Here is a 21,705-nt window from a genome sequence, read left to right on the forward strand (position 1 = left end):
GACAGCATATTCCACTATCAAACTTGTTTTTTATTTCCAAAATATTAATGTAGCTAAGGTATAAGAACTCTAAGTATTAATAAATATTGTTCATCTTATCTGAAAGTGGTTATTATTTTATTAATTTATCTAATGTTTAATGTTAAGCTGCTAGAGACACAGATGTTAACAAAGGTTGTGTTCTTTCAAAGATTGTGATTGGGGTGGTAGAGACAGTGATTAATAAGTGCATTTATAATCTCTTTACCAAATGTAATAATAAAATATGCTAGGTAAAAAATTTAAGCACTGAGAGGACATTGGTTAGTTCTGATTAGGGTGTTATCTGGCTTTTGAAAATGCACCTCCCATTTTCATTTTGAATGACTGAATATCAAAAGTTTCCAAAATGCAATTTTGGAAATACATTTTTCTTGAACTTATTTTCCCATTTTATGTCACCAGAGAACCCAATGTCTTTTTATCATATAAACACACACACACACACATACACACACACACACACACACACACCAGGGATTGAACCCAAGGACAGTTAACTACTGAGCCACATTCCCAGCTCTGTTTATCCTTATTTTTATTTTGAGACAGGTTTTGCTAAGTTGCATAGAGCCTCACTAAATTGTTGAAGCTGGCTTTTTCTTTTCTTTCCTTTTTTTTGGTACTGGGGATTGAACTCAGGGGTACTTGATCATGAGACACATCCCCGGGTTTATTTTGTATTTTATTTAAAGACAGGGTCTCACTAAGTTGCTTAGCACCTCACTTTTTGCTGAGGTCAGCTTTGAACTTTCAATCCTCCCACTTCAGCCTCCAAAGCCACTGGGATTATCAGCATGTGCCACCATGCCTGGCACCATTTGATAATTTTCAATATATAGATATTTGTTAAATGTGTACATGACTTTTTCATTATATGTGAGATAATTACAGTATTTATGTTAATTTTGATTTCTACATGTATAGTGTAGTATTTTGATACATGAATTTTTCTTTGATGTTGCCTCCCCAATTTTCCTGAACTCATTTAATAACTTTAGGAGTCTTGTAAAACTGTTACCCAGAATTTTCCATGTAGACAATCATTTCATCTGCAGATACACTTTATCCTTCTGATTATTGAACTGAAGGCTTTTTGTTTCTTTCTCTTATCTTCTGCAAGAGAATTTTACCATTTCCATGGCCATCTTAAATAAGAGTATTAAGAACAGACTACCTTGCCTTGTTTTCCAAATTATGAAGGTAACATTTCATTTACTCCTCCTGATACTGACTATGTATGTTTTAATGATTATATCAACCTTTATAAAGTTTATAAATTCCATAGGTTATTTTCAAATAATATTTTAATTATGATGTTAACAGTGTGTTTTTGTATATGCCCTTTCTGAATATGAAAATTTTCTTTTCTCTTCCATTAAAGTTTTTAGCAGAATAGGTCAAGAACTCTGCAAATGCTTTTTTCTGTTTCATTTCATGTGATACTTTCTCTAATTTGTTCACAATATAGATTATATTGATTTTGAAATATTGAACTATCCTTGCATTCTTGGAATAATTAACTGAGTCACAGCCAATATCATTTTGCTATATATTTTTGAAATGGGTTTGTTTACATTTTGTCCCAGATTTTTGCATCAACTCTATGAGAGAGATTGGTCTGAAGATGACTTTTTTTTTCACTTTGCTCTCATTTTGCTGTGACGGTCATACTAGATTTACAAAATGAATTGAAAATCTTTTTCAATTTCTAGAAGAGTTTGTTTAAAATTGATGCTACTCCTATTTTAAATGTTGCTGCAGTCTGGCTGGGCACAATTCAGGAGCCACTTGTCAAAAGAAACTAACTTTATTTTTAGAACTACAAACACCAAACAAAACAGCTCCTCAGGAAAAAACCCTCAGAACCCAACTGCCACCACCGGCTTCCACAAGCCTCTCACCCACACTCCAGCCTCTCCACCTCCCACAATCCTCCTGCTCTTGAGGCCGATCAGCTGGGTTGCATGGGCGGAGCCAAAGAAGTCCCCCAATGAGCAGCTCCGTGGAGGAGCCAATCAGCTAGATGTTGCTGGGGCCATTGTGAGCCAATCATCAGCTGGCAGTCTGAAGGGTAGGGAAACAGCCCAATGAACATCACCGCAGAGGAGCCAATCAGCTAGATGTTGCTGGGGCCACTGTGAGCCAATCATCAGCTGGCAGTCTGAAGGGTAGGGAAACAGCCCAATGAACATCACCACAGAGGAGCCAATCAGCTAGATATTGCTGAGGCCACTGTGAGCCAATCATCAGCTGGCAGTCTGAAGGGCAGGGAAACAGCCCAATGAACATCACCGCAGAGGAGCCAATCAGCTAGATGTTGCTGGGGCCGCTGTGAGCCAATCATCAGCTGGCAGCTAGAAGTTTGCTGGCAGCTGGAAGTTTGCTGGGGCCCCTTTGGCTGTGGCTCTCAACAAAATGTTTGTTCAAAATCTCTAGTGACATCTTCTGGACCTGGAGATTCGCTCTTTGGTAGAAATTTTAATTATGAATTAAATATTTTATAGTTATGGACAATGTAGGTTTATCTTTTTCATATCATTTGAGATTTGCTAGTTCATCTTATTTTCAAGCTGTGTATTTTCAAGTAGTTAATACACATCTTTCATATGTTATTGAATTTATGAAAATTAATTTGCTTGGTATGTCTCCTTATCTTTTATAGTTTTGGGCATCTATACTGATATTTATTTTCTCTTCTCAATGTGGTGATTTGCTATTCCTTTTCCCTCTTCTCAGCTTTGTCAGTCTCTTTAGAGTTTATCCATTTCAGCAATTTTTTCAATTATTTTTTTGTTTTCTTTATTTCCTCTATTGCTTTTCTAGGTTTAATCCCATTAGTTTCTCTTCTTAGTGACTTCCTTCTGTTTGTGATAATTCTTTTATTATAGTTTGGTTTATGAGTTAGGAATTCACACCTATTTTGATACATTTGCTCTTGCTAATGTGGGCATTTGCCTCTCATATAATTATGTCACATTTTCAGTTGCCATCTTCTTGAATCCTTCATAGAGGCTTACAAGTTGTATGTATTATCTTTGCATTAAATGGAGTATCTGTATTTGTAAATTAGTTCCTGCTGAATAATGGTTTCTTTCATATGTTCTATATCTTTCCTGATTTCCATTACTTTTGTTATAGTTTTTAATTGCACAAAATAATCATTGTGACAAATTCATATGTGCTTACAGCATACTTTGATCATCTCCACCCTCTCTATTATACTTCCTTTCACCCTTTTCCCCATCCTCCAGTCCTCTTCCCATTCCTAGATACTCCCATTTCTATATTCATGCCATATTTATTTTATTTTATTCTAGATTTGACAGATGAAATAAAACATCTGATATTTGTCCTTATGAGTCTGGCTTACTTTGCCCAATATGATATTCCCCTGTTCTATCTAGTTTCAAGCAAAAGATAAAATTTATTTCTTCTTTATGACAATAGTATTCTATTGTGTGTATATATAACACATTTTCTTTATGCATTCATCAAATTTGATTTGGTACCTGGTTATTGTGAGTAACACCATGATAAACATTGATGTAATATGTTCTTATATTATGCTGACTTTGATTCTTTCATATATATATATATATATATATATATATATATATATATATATATATCCAGGAGGGTTATAGCTGAGTAATATGGTAGCTCTATTTTTAAGCTTTTGAGGAACCTTGATACTGTTTTTCACATTGGTTGTACTAATTTATATTGCCTGTAGATCTACTTCCTCCTGTAAATGTATGAGTTGTAAGAATATTTTTAATATTCACAGAGTACTTTTATGTTTATTGTATATATTTTCTTTTTTACTGTCTATATCTGTTTTCTCATCCACTTTGTCTACAAGCCCTGATATTATTTCTTCTGCTTGAACTAGTCTGTTGGTAAAATTTTGAAGTGAGTTTTTAATTTGACTTATTAAACTTTTTATTTCTATGATTTCTGTTTGCGTTTTTCAGAATTTCCATCTCTTCATTATGTTATCCTTTTATACCCTATATTGTCTGCCTTGGTTTTGTTTGACTATTCATTTTTACGTTATTATATTTATTAAGTTTACTAATTATTTTAACATCAATCTTTTGAATTCTTTGACTCTTCATCCACTTTGATATCATTTTAAAATTTTGGAAGAGTAAAGTTACCTTGTTCTTTCATGTTTTTGTTTCCATTTTGAGGTTTGTGCATTTGTTGGGATGGGCCTCTTTTCCACTTTTATGTATCTTTTCACTGAGCAGCTTTTTCTTGGCTTTGTAAACTGGGATTTTTGTTTGGTGTTTAGTATTGAGTTTAATTCCCAAAGGACTTTATATTGTACTTTTTTTCCTGTGACTTCTTTTGCTGTGGTTGGTGATTTTGATTCTGTGTATACTGTGTGAGAAGCTGAGTGACTCACTTTCATTTCAGGGCCTAGGAATAGGATCCTTCTGCTAATTTAGTCAGGTTTAGAAGTGTGACCTCTGTGGTTATTCTTTCAGACCTGCCAGCACTATGTAGTCTGAAAGTGTTTGAGAGTTATGTTGGAATATTTTTGCGTGTGGTAGAGAAACAGTTTTGTTTGTTTTGTTGCTAATATGGTCAACATTCAGTGTTGGATCTCCAGGAACCATTTTTGTGCTCACTTGAGGCCTGATCATCAGCTGTCTGCATTTAACTTTCATTTAAGTTGAGGTATCTGCTGAAGGATGAGTAGTATTAGGTTGTGGATAGAGTAAGATACAAATTCTTTCAAGAGGATTTGGAGTATAGCTCAACAGCAAAGCATCCACAAAATGTATTCAAATACTAGCACCACCTTGAGAGAATAAAGCAACCATATGTAAGGACAAACTTTTTAAAAAGCCAGATATATTCATACAATAAAGGCTATTAAAACAACATCTGCGATGCTAATAACCATAGAGAAGAAAGAGACAATGATCATCTAGAGGAGACAAAAATATAAACATTAATGGAAGTAAAATTAGTGCTAAAACAAAATTAAAAGAAGAAAACTGGAAAAAAGAAGTAAAAAGAGAAAGAGAAAAGAAATGAAAAGAATAAAAAATATGAATAATTTAAAAAAGCAAAATTGTACAAAGTAAAAATACATAAAGTTAGATAAAAGTATAAAAATAAAGAGGGAAAAGAAGAAAAAATACACACATACACACACACAATAAAATAAATAAATAGATAAATAAACAAATAAGCAAATGCCAGAAAGAAGTCAAAGATTTCTCCTTGTCAAGATATTTAAAATGGAGAAACTTCTTTCTGACATCTTTAATTTTGGAACACATTAGGTACATCATAGTAGTGGCTTGCAGCTACAGTCCAGTGTATTCTTTCTCATCTTCAGGAAAATAGGCCAAATTAGTTCAGGCAATATGTAGGCTGAACCCTACTCCTTTTAGCCTACCAGCGCAGATGAAACCAAAATTTTCTGCAGCAGACAAATTCAGTCTGCAGGCCTCTGTGTTCACACCCAGAGACTAGGACTTGGCAATAACGTGAGCCACCTGCAAGTCATTCTTAGCTGCCAAGCCTGTGGATGTATTTATGTCCCTTTGGTTACAAGACCTTTAGTGATTGTATTCAGTGTCCTGGAAAATGTCCAAGCTGTATCAATGTAGCCTCTGGATGACTCTATATGTGAAGAAAATGATTGAACCAACAGGATCTGCACAGGAATGGGGAGCCACAGGAACTAAGTGATTTGCCAGTCCAGGTTTTCTACCCAGCTTCTATGTACAACCACATAGTTCATTTAGCTTCTCACCAAAGAGGTTAAATTGTCAATTTGAAATGCCAACACTTTTTGCTTTCCTCTGCCACACTAATTATATATCCCATTGCAAAGAATTCTCAATGGCTGTGTCATAGTCACTTCCCTGGGCCCAAACTGATTCACAGATTAAACATGTTCACTGACTCTCTACTGCGGCACTCTAGTACTCTCCTTTAACACCACTCACCTCAAAAAACAGCTACACACTTATTGTTTTGGATTGATATTATGTAGCCTCAGGTGAGTATTGAATGCTGCTAAACTGCAGGCTTCCAAAACTCCTCATTTTGTTTTTGTGCTTGTTTCATATGATGAGAAGGATGGTTCCAAATATAACTGTGGACTTTTCTAGTACTATCATTTTTTTTTTTACTTCATATATGTTGACTTTCCCTTGTTTGATGTATTTAAGTACTGGACCATTGTGTCTTCTTACTTTATTTTTATAATTATATAATACATCTCTTAATTTCTGTTTACTTGCTCTCAAATCTTTCTTATCAAATATTTGTATAGACCTTATATTTTAAATTCCTATACCATACTTTTGATTTTGAACCTACCCATATTGATATATTAGAAGTACACTTTTTTTCTTTTTTTTCCTTTAATTTTTATCGTTGGTTGTTCAAAACATTACATAGTTCTTGACATATCATATTTCACACTTTGATTCAAGTGGGTTACGAACTGCCATTTTTACCCCATATAAAGATTGCAGCATCACATCAGTTACACATCCACTGTTTTAAATATTGCTATACAAGTGTCTGTTGTATTCCGCTGCCTTTCCTATCCTCTACTATCCCCCAACCCCTCCCCTCCCATCTTCTCTCTCTACCCCATCTACCCAGCCTAAGTGTAGTGATAATATTTTTTTCTCATTTTTATGTTTTTATTAATGCATTATAGTAATATAATATTGAGTTTCATTTTGACAAAATTATACATACATGTAATATAATTTGCTACATTTCAATCTCTAGCACTTCTTTCTTCCCCTCTTCCCGCCTCGTATTCTCCTTCTCTTCCATTTATTTATGCTTTTTTAAACTTGTGTTTTATAGATATACATAAAGGTGAACTTCATTCTGCTATATTCATACATGTTCATAGCATAATTCAGTCAATTTCATTCCACTGTTTCTCCTTTCCCTGTCACTCTTCCCTCCCCCTTAATCCCCTTCCTCTAATCTACAGATTGCCCTTCTATTTTCATGGAATTCCCCATATTTTTTCCCCTTAACATTTTTTAAATAAAATTTTCTGGCTCTTTCTTATATCAGAAAATATACTAAATGATGTTACTAATATTTTGGATTTTTGCCACCTTTATTGTCTTTCCAAGTGTTTTTTAGGCCCTTTAGAAATGTCAGTTTCTTCAGAGGTAATAAGATTGCCATAAAAAAAGCAACTACTCATTGTTCAGACTCTATACAATAAAGCTTTAAAGAAGTAGTCCTTTGATGGTTTATCAATTCACAATATTCTTTCTCTATAAAATAAGTTTTGCACATAAAGACAATTCCATTACTAAAACTTTATCTTGTTTGATTAATTAAAAGTTGATATAATATATTTGTTGAAGAAAACTGACATTATACCACAAAGCAGTTTTATTTTTGAGATCTACATAGCTCAATTTCTTCAACCATTCAAAAGTTGACATATCTTTAATTCATATGTAAGAGTAACTAAAATATCAATTTAGCTGATAGAATTATCAAGACAAGTAGTATAAACTAAGTCTCTATTTAAAATAGACTTTCCAATATTTTCATAGACTCATCACTCAACAGATCATGTTTCTGTATAATGACCCAGCTAGCTATTTAATTATAAAGAGGATAACCATATTAAAAGTTAATTCATTTTGCTCACATATACAAATCACCATTTCAAAAATCCAAACATACTTCATGAATATAAAAAATGACTTTTCTTTAGAAACAAATAAATTTTACAAAGATAGTCAAAATTCTTAATTTGTAAAAAGTTATTGATGTCATGTGATTTTACAAAATACGTCAAATATATAAGAAAATTTTGAAGACATATTCTTTTCTATATATATAGAAAAGGAGCTAATACAATAATTCCTCACTGTCAAAATAGAAATTTAAGCAGTATGTTACTTCTACTGTTACTTTCTTCAATATGAAAAATTAGTGCTAGTTGATGAGGTCTTTGGATACAAATACCAGAGAATGTATGTGGAAGAATTAATAGTACAACAAATCAATTGTTCCCCTCAGAACACAATATTTAGTTCATTCAAAGGTCATCAATAAATTCTATAATCAATAGATGAAATACTAGCTTGTAACTATATTATTATAGTAAGCCAAATGGACATCACTTTCTTATGTTCATGTATTAATAGATGACCAGTATAACTCCACATCATGTTCAATCATAAGAACTGGATGCTAATTAGAGTAAGTCATATCCCACATATGTGTAATAAGTCAAAATATACTCTACTGTCATGTATATCTAATAAGAAGAAATAAAAAAAATATAAATAAATAAATAAATAAATTGAAGGTCATAAGTGGAGATACACACACACACACACACACACACAAACACAATACAGGGACTAAGCAGTATTCACCTGAATAAAGTGATTAGCCTGGACATTATTAGGATTAGAGCAATCATATCACATGTAATATGTTACTGTTTTGACACAGTATGGAGTATATTATATTGCACTTATAGTAATTTAATGAAAAATGTTGAAGTTGAATCTAATCTAGTTACTACATACATGTAACTTCAAAATGAAAAAAATCTTAAAGAAAAAGAAGAATATAATAACCTGTGCTATTAAATAGTTATACATACAAAGGACCTATGCATCTTATTAGAATGATTTCAGTAGGTATGGGATAAATACCAAGAATCTACATTTCCGACAAGTTTCCCAATTGATGTAGATAACATTAGTTTCTATGACACATTGAGAAATACACATTAAAAGATAAGAACAATGTACAAATAATTCTAAAATACAAGACAATCTGCTTGATTACTGGTCTCCACAGTGGCATGAAAACAAATAGGGACAAAATTGTTCAATGTTAAAGTGACTTCAGAAACCTCAAAACCAAATGCATTATGAAGATTTTGCATATTGTTGATTAAAATAAATCAATTTTATGAAACATTATAGAGATCATTGGTGATGACTACGTACATTTGCTATTGGGATTTATCTTAAATTTTGTTAGAAGTGATCTATTACATAAAAATATCATTTTGAAATAAACATACAGGAATATTTAGACACATAATGTGATATTACTGGAGACTTGCCTTAATATGCATCAGCTTTACCTAGAGAATGGATATTATGTTTTATATAATATACTTTCTCATGTACAATATATTTATGAAAATAAACAATAGAAATTTTCAAAAGACACTTTTTATATTTAAGAAATAATAAGAATTTCTAGTGAGAGTCCCATATGTTAATGTTGGAAAAGTAATTTATTTATTTATTTATTTATTTTTTAAAGAGAGAGTGAGAGAGGAGAGAGAGATAGAGAGAATTTTTAATATTTATTTTTTTTTAGTTCTCGGCAGACACAACATCTTTGTTGGTATGTGGTGCTGAGCATCGAACCCGGGCCGCACGCATGCCAGGCGAGCGCGCTACCGCTTGAGCCACATCCCCAGCCCAGTAATTTATTTTTATATGACATTTTAATTATTATTATGCATGCATGTTTACAAAGCAAATGCTTAATAAATGTGTCCTATGGACCACTGTTCACTGGTATGAACAGATGGACCTACAAGAATATTTTAGACATAGAAAAATTAATTTCAAATCTTTAAGGAGCAGGCACAGTCATAACATCTGCCAAAATAAGTCTTATTAGTAGGTTCATACATCATGAAAAAGTGAAATTTATCCCTAAAATGCAAGGACAGTTCAACTTAAAAATTCAATTAATGTTAACACTACAATAATAAAATGAGTGACATTTATGTTTTGGATGTGAATTGTCCCACAATCGCTCATGTGTTGAAGGCTTAGTCAGAGCCTTCACTATTCAGAGGTGAATCATGGAAGTTGTAACCTCATCAATTGAGTAATATATTAAAGAATTTATAATTTAATGGGCTATTAGGACATGGTGGAAACATTTGGAGTGGAGTATCAGTGGAGGAATTAGGCCAATTGAGAAATGCCCTTAAAAAGTATATTTTGTTACTGGACCCTTGCTCTTGTTTTTGTCCTAACTGCCATGAGGTTAACATCTTTACTCTACTATTCTCTCCCTATTGTGATATTTGGCCTCATAATGGCCCAGAAACAGTGGAGCCAAATGACCATGGACCAAAACCTCTGAAATTGTGAGCCAAAATAAACATTTCCTCTTCTAAATTTTTTTTTTCTAAAATATTATTTTCATATGATGGGAAAGCTAACACATATAATTTTAAAACTACATATCATCTCAATAAATGCAAAAAAAGTGCATTTGATAAAATTCACTACCCATTCATGATAAAAATGCTCAACAATCTAGGAACAGAATGAATTATACCATAATAAAGGTCATGTATCACATGAAAAGTTCACAGTTAACATCATACTCAATGGTAAAACTGAAATATCTTCCTCTAAATTAAAGAACAAGGCAAAGATTTTTCCACTTGTATGCAACACTGTAATGGGAATCTTACCCAGAGCAATTAGGCAAGAGAAGAAAACAAAATGCATCCAAATTGAAAAGGAAGAAGTAAAACTGTTTCTACATCATATGATTCCATATGTAGTAAGACCTAAGGAATCTACAAAGAAAAGCAAAACAAAGCAGCATTTAATTACAAGTAATAAATGAATCCAGTAAAGTTTAAGGATACCAGAACTATATGGGAGAATCTATTGCATTTTTATATACTAGCAATGAGCATTATATTTAAGGAAATAATCCTATTTGAAATATCTTCATTAAAAAATAAGATACATAGGAATAAAATTAATGTAGTGAAAGACTCATAAATTGAAACTTACAAAGCATTTATGAATAAAATGTAAAAGATAAACAAATGGAAAGACACTCCACATTCATGAATCAGAAGAATTATTATTCTTATTAATAGTGCCCAGAAGAATATAGAGATTCAATTCAGTGGACCCTGAATACTTAGAACAACCATGGGCAAGAAGAACACTGCTGGAGGCATCACACTTCTTGATTTAAACATATATTACAAAGCTACCCTAGTGAAAAAGAATGGGACGTGCATGAACACACAAATGTAGACCAAAAGTGAAGAAAAGAAAGCCCAGAAATGAGTCCATGTGTATGTAATCAAGTGATATTTGACAAAAATGCAAAGAAAGCACGTGGAGAAATGCAGTCCCTTAAACAACAAGGTGTTGGAAAATTGGATATCAATATATAAAAATTAAACTGGACCCTTGTCTCATACCAAACACAAAAATCAACTCAAAATAGATTAAAGATTTAAATGCAAGTCCTGAAATGTAACATTTCTGGATAAAAACTGGGAAAAAAACTTCATAAAATACATCTTCAAAATGAATTCTTAGATCTGACTCCAAATTCACAGATAATGAAAGAAAAACTAAACAACTGTGCAAATTAAAAAGATCATGCACAGCAAAACAAATATTTAGCACACTGAAAATAAAATGTATGAAATGAGAGTAACTATTTGCAAATAACTTGTCTGAAAATGGATTAATATGCAAAATATGTCAGGGACTTCTTCAACTACAGAACAAAATGAATGAATTGATTTAAAAATGGGCAAAGACTTGGGCTGAGGCTGGGTCTCAGCTGTAGCACACTTGACTGGCTTGTGTGAGGCACTGGGTTTGATTCTCATCTCAGCATATAAATAAATAAAATAAAGGTCTATCAATAACTAAATAAAAATATTTTTTAAAAATGGACAAAGACTTGAACAGACATTTATCAAAAGAGAAATAATAAATGGTAGACAAGTGTGTGAGACATGTTCAACATTACTAATCAATAGGGAAATAAAAATTGACCTAGCCTCATATTTATTACAATAGATAGTATTTTTGAAAAGAATATAAAGTTGACAAAGTAGAGAAATTGCTAACCTTGTACATTGTTGATAGGAATACAATTTAGAGCAGCCATTATGAGAAACATTATGGAGTTTCCTCAAACAATTAAAAATAGAACTACCATTTGACTCAGCAATCCAAATACTGGTTTTACATCCAAATGAAATTAAACCAATGAAATCCCATGTTCATTGAAGAGCTATTCATAATCGTCAAGAAATGAGTATACATTATGTATCTATCAACTGATGAATACATAAGGAAAATGTGGAGTATACATAAACAAAATACTATTAAGCGTTAAAAAGAAGGAAAACCTGTCATTTCCAGCAACATGAATTAAACTGGAAATCATTGTATTAATTAAAATAAGTAATGCACAGAAAGTCAAGGATCCCCATAAATCTCACTCATATGAAGCATTTAAATATTTTTTTTTCTCATAGAAACAAAGAATAGAATGAGAGTTCCCAGAGTACAGGGTGAGGTTTTTGGGAATGTATTATGAGAGTCTGATGAATGGAGTAGTAAGTTACAGTTAGACTGAAGCAAGAAGCTTTGGTATACTATTGTGTAGTAGGGTGATTTGGAATTAATGCTGATGTACTCTGCATTTCAGATAGCTAGAAGTAAGGATTTTGAAAGATTTTGCCACAAAGAAATGATAAATACTTGAGAAGATAGATATGTTTAGACTGATTGAATCATTATATATATATATATATATATATATATATATATATATATATATATATACTAGTATTGAAAATTACATGGTATCCCATTAATATGTACTCTTTTATGTTTTATATATCAGATAATAATAAATTAAAGAATGATACAAGAATATAATCTCATTAGAAATATCATTAAAATAATAAAATATTATGAATAAATTTAACCAAAGAGGTAAAAGATTTGTAAACTGAAAACTATTAAACACTCATGAAATAATTGAAGACAAAAATAAATGGAAAAAAAATGTCATATCCATGATTTGGAAGAATCAATAATGGCAAACTTTTCACACTATCAAAAGTGATCTACAGACACAATGCAATCTTTAAAAAAAAAAATCCTAAAATTCACATGGAATAACAAAATACCCAAGTAGCTAAAGCATTCTTGAACAAAAACAAAACTAGAGTCACCACCCTTCTGGTTTTTTCAAATTATATTATACAAGATGCAGAAATAAAAAAATATGGCATTGCTATAAAGATAGACATAGAACAATGAATGAAACAAAATAGAATGCTTTCAAATAAATGCACACTTGTATATTCAACTAATTTAAAAAAACTTGCTATGAGTTCACAATGTAAAATATATGAAATACTATTGTATGAACTAAAATATCCACATGTTGAAATATAGACTATTATGTTATATCATATATAAAACAACACAAAATAGATTAAAGATTTTCTGCAATTAGAAAACTGCCAACATAAAATAAAGGAAAATCTGCCTTCTTTTGATCATTAAAATTATTCCTTTGGTGTAATAATAAAAACACAGGCAACACAATAAAATAATAGACAAAAAAAAAGCAAAATGTATAGCAGCCTGAAAGATGTTGCTAGTAGAGGAAAAAGTAACAGAGTGAAGAGGCAATATAGACTGGGAGAAAATATTTACATATTCTAAATTGAATAGCTGATTAATATCCAAAATATATAAAATTGAGTGACAAAGTAGAAATGATAATAACTATTGTAAAATTTAATTAAGATTTGGGAAAATTATTTGAATATATTTGTATTCAAGAAGCTATGTAAATGGCCAACAGGTAAATGAAAATTACTATTAATCAAGGAAATGTACTCAAAATTACAATGAGTTATCACCTTGCATTTCTAAGATAGTTATTATAAAAAATCAAAAACTAAATGTCAGGTTAAAAAGAAATAAAATATGAATAAAGAAAAAGAAAGTCTTAACAGACCTATAATGAGTAGCAAGATTGAGTCAGTAATAAAAAAAATCTTCAATCAAAGAAAAACCTAGAGCAAGATATCATTACTGCTGGAAGTATTGAACATTGGCAGAAGGAATAATATTGATTTTCTCAAATTATTTCCAAATATTGAAGAAGAGGAAATTATTTTAATGCCAATCTAAGAGGTCCTGTTAAAAAAAGCAGACTTGGACACAACAAAAGAAGAAATTTACAGGCCAATATCTGTGATGAATACAGAAGCAAAACTTCTCAACAAAATATTGGTAAAGCAAATATCATAGCATATTAAACAGAATATTCACAGTGACCAGATGGAATTCATCCCAGGGATTAAAGCACGTTTTAACATAGGCAAATCAATAACCATGATATACCACGTTGATTGGATGGATGAAGAAAACTACATGATCATCCCAATAGATACACAAAAAGCATTAGATAAAATTCAACATCTTTTCATGGTTAAAAACTATGAAAAAAATAGGTACAGTGGGAATGTTCAAAAACATAATAAAAGTCATGTATAATAAGACCACAGCTAATATCATACTGGAAAAGATAAAAACTGAAAACTTCCTAAGATCTGGAAAAGGACATTTAACCAATTTTACCAATGTGATCCAATATGGCAATGGAAGTCTCAAAGCAATCAAGCAAGAGAAAAAACAAGGGATCCAAATCAAAAAGAAGGAAGTTGAGTTTTCACAATTTGCAAATGACATGACATTATACTTACAAACCTCTAAGACCTCTAAAAACATAATCAATAAACAAATTTGGCAGTTTAAGTATAAAAAAGCAGCATATGAAAATGAATAGCAACAAATGGTAACAAACCATGACACAAATGAAGAAACAATACAATTAGAATAAGTACAAAATAAAATATTTAAGAATAAGTTAAATAATTTAAGAATAAATTAAATCACAGATAAAAGGTCTCTGCAATGTTAACTATAAATCATTAATAAAAGTATTGCTAAAAACATACAAACATTGAAAGATGTCCCGTGTTTGTGAATTTAGAAGAATTAACATTGTAAACATATCCATAGTTCCCAAAGTACAGATTAAATGTAATCCATATAAAAGTATTGGTGATGTTCTTCACAGAAAAAAAGGTAATTTTGTATGTAACCACACACACACACACACACACACAAACACACACACACAAACACACACACATACACAAATGATATAGCAAGAGTCCTATATATAAGGAACAAAGTAGAAGATATTAGGATACCTAACTTCAAAATATTCTATAGATTCTCTAGGAACTATATCAGCATGATACTGACATAAATACAGAAACACAAATCAATGCAACAAAATAGAGTCTAAAATTAGACCCCAAATCTATACCCAACTGATCTTCAAAAACTTTTTTTCTAAGAAAATAGATTGGGGAAAGAGGAGTCTCTTCAAAAAATGATGCTGGAAAAATTGCATTTTTCACATGCAGAAGAATAAAACCTATTTCCCACCATAAAAAGGAACTTAAATTAAAGACTAACTGTGAGTCCTGAATCTATGACACTTCTGAATTAAATATTAAAGAATTACTTTAGGATAATTGGAATGAGTAAGGATTTTTTTTTCCTCTGTGTGTGTGTATAGTGCTAGGGATCCAACTCAATGCCACATGTATGTTAAGACATTACTCTACCACTGAATTACATTCCCTGCCCAGAGTGTGTGTGAAAATATTTATATATAAGTAAATATATATATATATATATATATGCATATATATGCATATATATACACACACAACACACATATATATTAAAAATACATTTGTATGTATATATGTAATACATAACTAAAACATGAGTGTATATATTTTTAAATATATGTAAATATATATATATATATATACACACAACACACATATATATTAAAAATACATTTGTATGTATATATGTAATACATAACTAAAACATGAGTGTATATATTTTTAAATATATGTAAATATATATATATATATATATACACACACATATATATTTAAAAACAGTAAACAGTAACTGAAGCAAAATAAGTTACATTGAACTAAAAAGTTTCTACATAGCAAAGGAAAAACAGAGTGAAAGAAAACCTATAGAATGAGATAATATATTTGAAAATTATATACATAATAAGGGGTTAAATCCAGAGTATATAAGAAACTCCAAAAGCTCAATACAAAACACATTAAACCATTAATAAAAGTGGGCAGTAGGCCTAAATAGACATTTCTTAAATAAATATACAGGTAAGTAAAAAATGTTCAATATCACCAGTCTTCAGAAAATTGCATATCAAAACCATATTGAGCTATTACTTTGTATCTGTTAGTGTGACTATTAGCAAAATGACTAAAAATAATGAGTGCTAGTGAAAATATGGACAAAATGAACCCTTATACACTGTTTGTAGGATTCCAATTAATTCAACCAGTATGGAAAAAACAGTATAAATATTCTCCAAAAATATTAAAAATAGAACTACCTTATAATTGATTCCAATACTAGATACATATCCAAAGGACTTGAGATTAGTATGTCAAAGAGACATTTATACTTCAATTGTTATTGCTACACTATATACAATAGCCAATAAATAGAAACAGATTCTAAGTGCCCATCAAATGATTAATGGATAAAGAAAATATACATATACATATATGATATTATTCAGCTATAAAAACTGAAATATTTTCATTTGCTCTAATACGGGTGTAATGAAAAACATGTTAAGTGAAATGAGCCAGACACAGAATGTGAATTCTGCATGATTTCCCTTACGTGTGGAATCTAAACATGTAGATATAACAGAAGTTGAGTGCAGAGTAATAGTTACTACAATCTGGGAAATAACAGGGGAAGGTTGGATGGAAAAATAGTGGTGAATAGGTTCTAAGTTATAGTTAGAGAAATACTATCTGGTGTTATATTGCACATTAGGATGAAGATAGATTAACATAATATGCTGTATGTTTTATTAAAAAAACAGAATAAACTATTTTGAATGATTTCACCTCAAAGAAATGATAAATATTTGAAGAAAAAATATGGCTACCTTTATTGAAACACTACACAACATACACATGTAGTGGACTATCATATGGTATACCCTATAAGTATATGATGTTTTTGGTATCAATTAAATGTATACAAAATGTGAAATGTATACACAAACACACATATACATTATTAATATTTTGGCTGAATCAAATATTCAGAATTATAAAAGAGAATAATGTAACTCGTGAAAACATAGAAGAACCTGTAAAACACTATGCTAAATGAAATACTCCAGGCAAAGAAAGTAACATATTACTTAATCTCACTTATATATGGAATCAAATTTAGGCATGCTCAGAGAAACAGTTTAGAAGGGAGGTTACCAGGGGTCAGGTGGTGGTTGAAATGGGGAGATATTGCTGAAATGGTACAAACTTACATTTATAAGATTAATAATTTCTAGAGATCTTATACAGCATGGGCACTCCATAATTAATATAGTACTTTTTACTTGAAATCTGTTTAAAAAGTAGACAAGTGTTCTCACCACATACACAAAAGTATTTAACTATGCTTGACTCTAGTGAGAATTTCACAAAATATACATTTATGAAAACATTTTGTTCAAGACCCTAAACAAACACAATGTTTACTTATTATTTATACCTTGATAAAACTGAGAAAATAAATACTTTCTCAATCAGTATATCCTACTTTTCCTTTTGGAAATTCTTTATAAAAGCATATAGAAATTAGCTGAGTGCAACGGTGCATGTCTGTAATCCCAGCAGCTTGGGAGGTTGAGGCAGAAGGATCGTGAATTCAAAGTCAGCCTCAAAATTTAGCGAGGCCCTAAGCAACTCAATAAGACTTTTCTCTAAATAAAATATAAAATAGGGCTGGGGATGTGGCTCAGTGGTTGAATGTCTCTGATTAGTTCAATCCTGGTACCAAAAAATCAAATAAAAATATTAAAGGCAGACATACTGTTTTTAAATAATATAAGAAAAAATTATGATGCTAAAAAGTAAATAAAATTAAATTTAAAATACAGCAAATTTATATTTGTAATTAAAAAAAGTGTGTAATAGGAATATTACCTTTCCTTAACAAATAACCACAAGTTAATTATAGGCATAGTTTTAGAAAATTTTAGAATTTTTTTCTATTGATCAAAAAATGAAAATTCATATAAATTTTCAGAATTTTTTAAAAATTAAGAATATTTTTATAATTTATGTATCAGCATTTTCACATTATGCATAAAATGAAAATATATATATATATTCCTGGTGATCTCCTATTGTATACAATCTGGCACTTAAGAGTATTTGATTTCAATACCAAAATGGAAGATGATGAAAATCAAGAGAAAAAAATATATATTCTAAGTGAATAAAATATGTCTCATCACAATAGAATGACTGCCAGTTAAAAATATATTACCCTTGGTCGGGTTAGAATTTCTAGTGAAGCCAAGGAACCCATTCTAATTTTTCAAATTTTGAAAAAATTAAAGAAAATAAAAGCTTTGTAATAAACTAACATTCTCTGGATTTAAAGGAGAATATCATTAGCAAGACCACTTTAGTAACTTCCTGTGTAAAATAGATTTGCAAGCATAATTTCTAATTATAACTATCTTCCAACATGTCCCTATACTTCATCATGGTAAATTTCTGAAACTCACAGGCCATAAAAGGGGAAAACAAAGAAAATGTTTACATATTAGTAACTCTTTGTTCAATGTGAGTAAAGGAGTATACCCTAAAGAAATCCTGTAAGGGTCTTTAAAGCATGAATAATTCTGAATTTAAAGCAAGAATATCCAGCTAAACAGGTTCTGTGTGTACTGTGAACATGCTTCTTAGAAAATAGTCTATTTCTCATCATGTGTTGTTCAACTTTCCTGGCTGAAGAACATGAAGATATTCTTCTTAAAGTATTAGTATATGTCTTTAATTAAGAAAGTACTTTTTCTAACTTTATTGTTTCATTCTACATAAAATGTTTAATAGGAAAATATCTTAGAGACAATCCAGTATAAATCCTTTATTTTATAGAGGAGAAATTAAACTTTAAGGTTTTTTATTTTATACCTTAAAAAAGTCATAAAAGTAAATATCATTTTGTCATGAATGTACACATAGTAACTTCAATGTGGGCTATAATATGTTTTCTAAAATGTGTAGTTTATTTTGTCATACAATTAATATGCACAATGTGTATTATTTCTTAGTTAAAACAAAACCAGGCTAAATATCAAAACCAGAAAATCAGCTTTATTTGAAACAATAAAAAGAAAAGAAAAAGTTAGTTTTTTTGGAAAGAACATCATAATTGTGCCACAATTGTAACAAAATTATAGGTATTTGCAAGATTTGTAAGCATTATTATTTCTATTCATGAGAAGTCTCTGTGTTCCTTCATATTCTCATCAATATACAGAAAAAGGAAGGAGGAAAAATTTCTCAATGATGCTTTTGAGATACATTGTTAACATAAAAAGGTCCTTCAGTTTCTATGGTAAACAGAACTCTAAAATCAGCAAAAAATGCAAATGTTATCTACAATTCTAACCACAAGTTTAGCAATACTATGTGATGACAGCTGATATGTGAGATATGGAACATCAAGTTTGTTTAACACTGATCACAGCTCCCTTTTCAACTTCAAATAAACCTGAGAGTTCTTTGTATTATTATCTTGAATTAATCTTTCAGCATTAAAGGAAATTGAATTTTGTGAGAATATAATAATTCATTTTATAGAATAAATACACAAACTTTTTTCTTTTTGAATTACTATCTTGTTGTTTTTGTTCTCTCTTATTACATTATATCCATTTTTTGAAAATAAAAATAAAGGGAGCCTTCAGGATTTGACTTCAATGGAATGAGCAATTATTCTGTTTTTTGGTCAGTAAGGAAAATGATTAATAATGGAATTAAGGAGATGTCTTTCCAATGCATTATTACTATCTGTCCAAAGACATCATGAAAGGGGTTGGTGGCACTGAGGAAAATGGATAGTCACAAAGAGTATTTATATTAAATGTTCAAGATTATCATTTATATCCACATAATCAGCAACATCAATAAATGCATGGATCTATGCTAGGTAAGACAGGAGAAAATGTTTAATAACCCTTGCCCTAGTATAAGAAACATAAAATTGACACATAGATGCAAGTATAAAAATATAAACATTCATAAATAAGCAAGAAGAACTTAAAGAAGAATGGCAAAATGAAAATCATATCCCAGAGGCACTTATTTAAAAAGCTGACTTGCCCATGGGTAAAGTCAAATTTGAAAATATTTGCCAAATTTTTATCAAGTAATTTTAAATCATACATGTACTTCTTTAATGTGGACTACCTTATTTGTCATATAACTGTATGTGAATTTAAAATACAGCATGATTAGTCTGGGATTGCATTTCTTTAGGAAGAATACTACAAATATAAAATTATTCCAAAATTTTAAAAGTTAGCAAATTGAGATTTAGGGATGTTATATTATTTACCCAAAGTAAAATAGTTGATAAATTTAAAAAAGAGTCAGGATTTAAATCTAGGCCTACATGCCCACCAAGCTAGACTTCATAATAAATGCACATGGCTCATCTTCTAGATTTTACTGCATATTTCCATTAGGTAAAATAATTTATTTTGTTTTCTTCATTATTTTGTTTTTCATATCTATCAAACTTCCTGCTATATATTCATTATTCACCAAATATTTTTTTAATGAATGAATTATCATTAAAGTATAAAACGTGTAGGCTTTTAAGGAAAAGGACAAGGAAGAGTAACCCAAAAAGTAATTATATAGCACATGGTCCATCAAATACTAGTGATAAGACACAGTTAAAAATAACATTCTCTGAACATATAGCAAATTAAAGTTTTACAGATAATATTCCCCAAGAGGGCTCTGATGTGATAGCAGGGGGGGATTGGGAAAAAAAAAAGAAAAAGAAAAAAAAAGAGAAGCACATTGAAATAACAGAAATTATTTTTTAAAAAAAAGTAAAAAGAACCTGGAGGGATGACACTGGCACTGACTGCTTCTTTAAAAACCAATAATTTCTTTAGAAGAGCTTTAAATTTGCAAATGCTGCAAGTATTGCCATATACCCAATGCCCAATTTCCCTTCTTATATTATTAAATTACATTATCCTGGCATATTTTCCCAAACAGATCAATATTGATATGTTACAGTTAACTAAAGTCCACATGTTTTTCAGATTTCCTTAATTTTTAGTAAGATTTTGTCTTTTTAGTAAGATTTCACCCAAAGTATAACATTAATTTTGTCAATATATCTCTTTAAGCTCTTTTTGCCTATGATAGATTTACCAAATTCCCTATATTTTGAAGACCTTGTCAGGTTTGTGGCATACTCATCAGGTATTTTGTAGACTTATCCTTAATTATGCTATGTCAAATGATTTGTTCATGATTAGACTGGGATTGCATTTCTATTGGAAGAATACTACAAATACAAATACCTTCACCATTGTATTGTATCAAGCATAAATGTATGAATACAACTAATCACTGGTACTGTTAACCTTGTACACTTGACAAAGTTAGTTTTTGTCATATTTCTTCACTCATGAAAGTCAGTCTTTGTCATTTCCTTACTTACATAATCTTTAAAAGAAAGACCCTACATGCAGCCACACTTAAGGAATAAGCTCCTTGAGTACAGTAAATCTGTGTAAAGTTTTGGAGTTCTTCTAAATTGGACATTTCTCTAACCTTTCCCATTTATTTACATATTTATTCATTTATTTATGTTGTTAAAA

This window comes from Ictidomys tridecemlineatus, chromosome X (assembly GCF_052094955.1).
Source record: "Ictidomys tridecemlineatus isolate mIctTri1 chromosome X, mIctTri1.hap1, whole genome shotgun sequence".
NCBI classification, from domain to species: Eukaryota; Metazoa; Chordata; class Mammalia; order Rodentia; family Sciuridae; genus Ictidomys; species Ictidomys tridecemlineatus.